The following is a 6,198-nucleotide window of genomic DNA, read 5'->3' as shown; positions in this document are numbered from 1 at the left end:
TATGCAATTTAACCTTGCTTTTTTTAAAAATCTGTAGCTATTATAATAACCTTCTCCGTCCATTATTTGTTGGCATCAAAGAGCAACTGAAAGTGATATAACCCATTGATAAGCTACAATATTTATTTAACTCAAACAATGGAAGACATAATAATGGCGGCCGACATAATTCTATCAAAGAATGAATCCTCTAAACGTTAAAAAATTGCCCCTTCCCTGTAGTTTTAGATAGCTTTTTTGTTATCACTTAGCAAACACTTCAAACACACCATAGTTAATCATGCATACTATTTTTACGGTTGATTGACGCTCCGCCTCCTTCTTCAAATAATAGATTGACCTAAAAAGCCGTAACAGCGGAGCATACAATTTTATTTGATTGATATGTTTATAATGAGAGTCCCCCAGACAAAAAATCTTTTAAAATGTTTCCGTACAGACCATGCTTCGAACCTTTAGCTTAAATATTGAAAAATTGTTGTTTGAAAATTTATATTTTGGTGTTTATAAAGGGGTGAGATCGCAGTGTTTAGAAGATTCATTCTTTTGATTTCATTCAATGATTATTTCTTAATTGTGATTTTGTTAGGAAAATTGTTTATTGTTGTTATAAATTATTAGTGTTTCAATGAATTTTCTTTTTCACCTGACCTAATAAAAATCGTCTTTACTAAAAATATACAAAAAATGAAACGCATGTGTTACGTATGTAAAATACGTATGCAAAAGTTGTACAAATGGAATGAATAAATAAGTTGATGAATGACTTAATTTATATCGTTTCCACAGTTTACTTCGATAATAATCTAACGACTTATTACTGAGGTTTTGAATCGTATGATTTATAATTCTGTTATAGCGACATGGTATATCGTTCGTACGAGTAAACATCTCAAACCTTTAATCTCTGCTATGCAGATGGTACACGACTTTAAATGAAAATCAGGCAACTGCAAAATCAGAACAACTATTTTTCTCGACTGGAGGCGTGCATTAACGACATATATATGCTCATGGATGACATCAAGTTTACTAAAACTAAAACAAGATAAAACTGTGTTGATAATCTTTACCACAAAGCAGCATCAGAAGCATCTACCAAAAATTCAGCTTAAAGTTGGTGATAATACCATTGAAAGTACACCTTGTGTGAAGAACCTAGGTATCATTTTCAACACCTTATTATGGACAACATGTATTCTCGATCGTCAAGTCGTGGCATGTTCAGATATGCAGCATTGGGCGTATACGACGCTTCCTCACAAAGAAACCTGCAAAACCATGGTTAACGCTGTAATCACTGCCAGATTGGACTATGGGAACTGCCTCCTATATTGAGTGGCAAAACATACACTCGAGAGAATATAACGTGTCTAAAACACTGCAGCACTTGAACAAACGTAGGCATATATATAACTCCTTTCCTGGCAGATCTCCATTGTCTAACCATGTACTTTCGCCCGCAGTTCAAAATACCCCACGGGCTAGCTCCATCTTATATCAAGGGCCTGATACAATGTACTTGAATATAAGCTCGCCAGATCACTGCTACCTGAGGCTTCATCACGCTTTGTGCCTCCAGAAATTCGGACGAAGACATATGAAGAATGCCAGCTTAGCTGGGTCGCCGTGCACTTGTGGAATGCCTTTCCTGACCACATAAAACAGGCACAACCTTTGAATCAAACATCTTTAAAAACACTTTAAAACACAGTTTAAAAAAAAAAGCTTTTTAAGTACATTTCATTCTTGTTTTACAAACAATTTCACTTGGACTTGGGCTCTCCATAGCACTGAATCATTTTTATCATTTCAAATATGAATATGATTTTCAACAATAGCAACAGTATTTTTTATAATGTTATGTATGCCTGTATGTCCATTTTTATTTGCTTATCTACTGTTCTTAAGTATATTTTGTATTATGCAACTCCAATCATTGTACAGCGCTTTATAGTAATCTTAGATGCAGAATATTAGATTTAGCGCTTTTTAATGTTTATAGTATTATTAAATTGAAATCATACATGCTATTTGTTAGTAAGTAACTCAAAATATGTAAACATTCACTACAGTGATATGCACTATATGCTGTTTAACCTATACCATAATCTTTATGTTGAGAGGTTGATTCTATCATTGATTTGCGTTTCATAGCTAAAACCACACTCATAATTCTTATTATTAAGATTAAACAGATTTTTGAAAATGATCGTTCTATAAATTTTTAGATAAATTAATGAGTATAACACATAATAAAATATAACTTTGAAAATAGACCGATTTGGAAAATTAATGTTGAAATGTGATAAGGGACCAGGCGAAATTGATCACTATGATGGGACCGGTACAAACAGGCATGGGAAAATGACTTTTTCATAAAAAAAAAGCATGGGAAAAACGTTTTTTTAGTTTAAAGTACCTATGGGACAAATACTTTTTTAAATTAGCTACAGTTCTTAACTCTAGAGAAACATCATTTTAAAACATATTTTGTTTTTTAAACACAAAAATTCCTTTATAAAATTTATTTTAGAGGGAGTTACTCCCCTTCCTATCCGATACTGCTACCTTTAACTTACACTAACATTCTATGAAAAGGTATATTGTCTTAAAATGAGAAAGCGTATGTAATTCTGAGAAAAAAGTATGCCTCATATTGCCAATTCCATCGAGGTTCAAGAAAATTATGGCCACTTAAGTGAACCCACTATTTCCACTCTCCCCTATTTATCATAGATTCAGAGGACTTTCCTTCTATAAAACATATTTACTTACCTTAGGTTAATTGTTGCTCTACCTCCTTTAATAAGAAACCTTATTCAAATGCTTCATACATCTATATGATATTACCATGATAAAAGCATCAAATGAATTAGAAATACCCTTTAATGTATCCTCCCCCTATCTTTTGATTTTCACAAAAAGCATTAATTTGAAATATTTGACCTAATATTGTGAAACTTCCTTGATTCAATTCTCACGCATATTTAAAATAATCATCACTGATGCTAAGAATTACTCCTTTTTGGTTGTAGCGGATGATTGTAGCATTTTATTCATAAATTCATAAATAGACATGCTGTCCTGCATGTGATTTCTTGTTTCCATGAAAAAGAAAGCTAACAAACATATTTATGGATAACTGATAGGGTGATGCTCCGTTTGACATGTTACTTGTTGACACATTAACACAACACATTTTTCAGGAATTAGAATGGTCATTTATTGAGGAAATAAATGACAAAGAATATTTAAACAAAGGAATGTAACCAACTAACAATGCTACACTCCTAAAACAAAATACATGTATGCACAATACATACACAAAAAGAAATGTAGTTATAAAAAATACTACCTCATCAAGCAAAAAACATGTATATACAATAGTACTGTTTAGAACCTAAACAGTCCAAAGGTTAAATATATAGTGAATATCTTAATATATATCATAGTTTTAAGTCCCCTTTTATAGACCATGCTAAAACAGTAAGACCTACAAGTGTGATGCCTGCCTTAAAGTAAAAAAAAATCAAACACATCAGGGTAGGTGAGCACCAATAAGAATATCATGAAAAATGATAAAGCTTTACATGGTTCTACATTTGTGATGCATATATACATGTACTATAAAAGGGTAAAAAGATGTTGATGTTTTTTCAATTTCAAAGTAGTAATCATAGCAGATGTAATTTGAAGATCAAATGTACATTAATTTAACATATCCTTCATGTAATGGAGACAATTAATGGAAAATTGGGGGGGGGGGGGGTCAACTATGTATATAAATACAACTAAAATATCACTTTTGACAGGAAGGAGCATAAACTTGGATGTTTTGAGATTTTGTAGACTATTATAATTGCATTTGTCTACGTACATGTAAACTGCATTTAAAAGAATTTTTTTTTTCGTTTTATGAGTTGAGTTTTATATGTCAGTCCATTGACAATATGGTGATTAATTATGGTCTAACAATTAGTATGAAAAACGTCAGTCAGCATGCGACCCAGTGAAAGATTGTATTTGCTGACAAGGTCGTTGTATCGACCATAAAATTACGAAAAGATGACTTCAAACGAGACTGTTGATAGTCCTGTTTTATAAACTTGTTTGTCAGTAGCTTGCCTCGCCTTAGAAACTATTCATACAAAGAACATGCCCTTGCGTATCGAATTAACTGAGAGACAAAAACACCATATTCAGGTGATGAAGGTATTTTGCTACATAGATAGGAAAGTTGACTACAGAAAAAATGAAGTCATCGCGTTTATCATAAAGTTTTGTTGTTAGGTTACCATCAATGTCCATTTCCAGTAAAATATCCAAATATGAAACAGATGAAGCAGACTCTGTGGTATCTTTTATTTCAAGTTCACTGGGATATATCGAGTCGACGTAAGAATGGGAATAACAATTGTCTTCTATTTTTCCTATTACAATATTTCTGTCATGTTTGTTCCAAATAAAATTGAAAATGACTCTATTGACTTTCTGAATGAAATCATTTTCAGAAATTGGGAGAAAAGGTGCAGTGTCAATTAATTTTGACATAGCTAAACTATTAACAACACACGATTTCACAAATATAGGTAGTTTTCTTTTTTCCATTACTGAAAGAGTTTTTCCATGACATTTTTTTTTTTTTTTTACAATTTAACTCATTACATTTATAATTTTATCATGTGAATTCCTAAGCATCGTACTGCACTGTTTGTTACTTTTACTCCTTCGTTAATTTTATGCCTATCTTTTAAATTGCCCATGAGTATACATTGGGATTTATTCAAATTAATTTTTGATCCTCTGTGACAGCAAAATAATTTAACAGTCTGTAATGCTTTTTTTTAAGAAATGAGGTGTTTTTAAAGTAAGGATTGTATCGTCTGCGTATTGTAAATATTTAATCTCTTTATGCATATCTTTAGATTGAAAACCATTTAATGTATTATTGTTCTTTAGTTTCAATGATAAAATTTCTGCTATAAAAATGTACAGCATTGCTGAAGTTGGACATCCCTGTCTTACTCTTGTTCTTTTACATGATTTGGATATTAGTTTGAACATATTTTATTGCATAAACATATACAAATAGTTCGAACACAAGTTCTTACAACTTACGAGGTTCTAACCAAGTATAACAATTTAGAACTGTATAGTAGTTTAGAATGGAAAGTACATAGAAATGGATATTTTTAATATAGTTAAGTTATTGAACAAACGTACATGTATAAACAGTTCTGTTGAATTTGGTCTAGGCAGTAAAATTGAAATTAAAAGAATCTGCCACAATCTCTTATAAATCTTTGAACAGCTAAAAAAATATGTTGGTTTAAATTGACACTCAGAGATTCATCTCCCCACAAAAGTAAATGACAATTAGTTTAAGTTCAAAAGGTTTGAAAATTATTCATTTCGTGCATTGGTATAATTTTTACAACCAAAAAAACAAACGATAAGAATCTTCTGGTAATCCGCATTGGCAATTACGGCTTTCAATAATATTTTTTCTGAAAAGGTCGAAGTTTAAGATACAGTTATGTCTAAGTTTTGTGTGTGTAATGTTAGGTCGTCTCTTGCCGAAGCAAAAATAGGACGGAGGTTTAATTTGGTTTAATTGAATACTGCTTTTGAAACCTGTAAAGGAGGAATTGTTTCTGATAAGTAAAGTTAAACTATTCCATTTATTGATCGTGTCAGGTACAAACGATTTCTGGAATATTTCTGGGATATTCCTGATTTTAAATGAAATCGGGGTCTGGGAAGGAAGATTTATCCTTCGTGGGTCTTGGACAGGTTGCTGATACATGTAAATAAGCAAACGCAGATTTTCAGTGAAATTTGAGGAAAAAGGTTTTAATGCTCGTGTGTTCATCAGATGCTATCCCAGTTGTGAATTTAATGTGGATTAAAACGAAAACAAGACACTAACATGCAGCACAAGCTTTTATTTACATTCGACAGACAGGACATGGTGAAATTTCTAAAGCAAGAATTAGAGTTGTCGGCCTTTAGCCGTAAAAATTTTTAAATCTGTTTTCAAGTTAATCTGGCAGAAAATATAGGTTTCAAAGTACGTTTCTTCCATCTTTCTATTTGGTTGGTCTTAGGAATCGGGAGTAGGAATTTTTTCTGCACTGAAGGCCTCAGAAGGACATTGTAGACTCAAAAACCGTAAACTGTATATCTTTGTTTTAA

Source organism: Magallana gigas, chromosome 3 (assembly GCF_963853765.1).
Source record: "Magallana gigas chromosome 3, xbMagGiga1.1, whole genome shotgun sequence".
Classification (NCBI taxonomy): domain Eukaryota; kingdom Metazoa; phylum Mollusca; class Bivalvia; order Ostreida; family Ostreidae; genus Magallana; species Magallana gigas.
Note: the sequence above shows the minus strand (reverse complement) of the source record.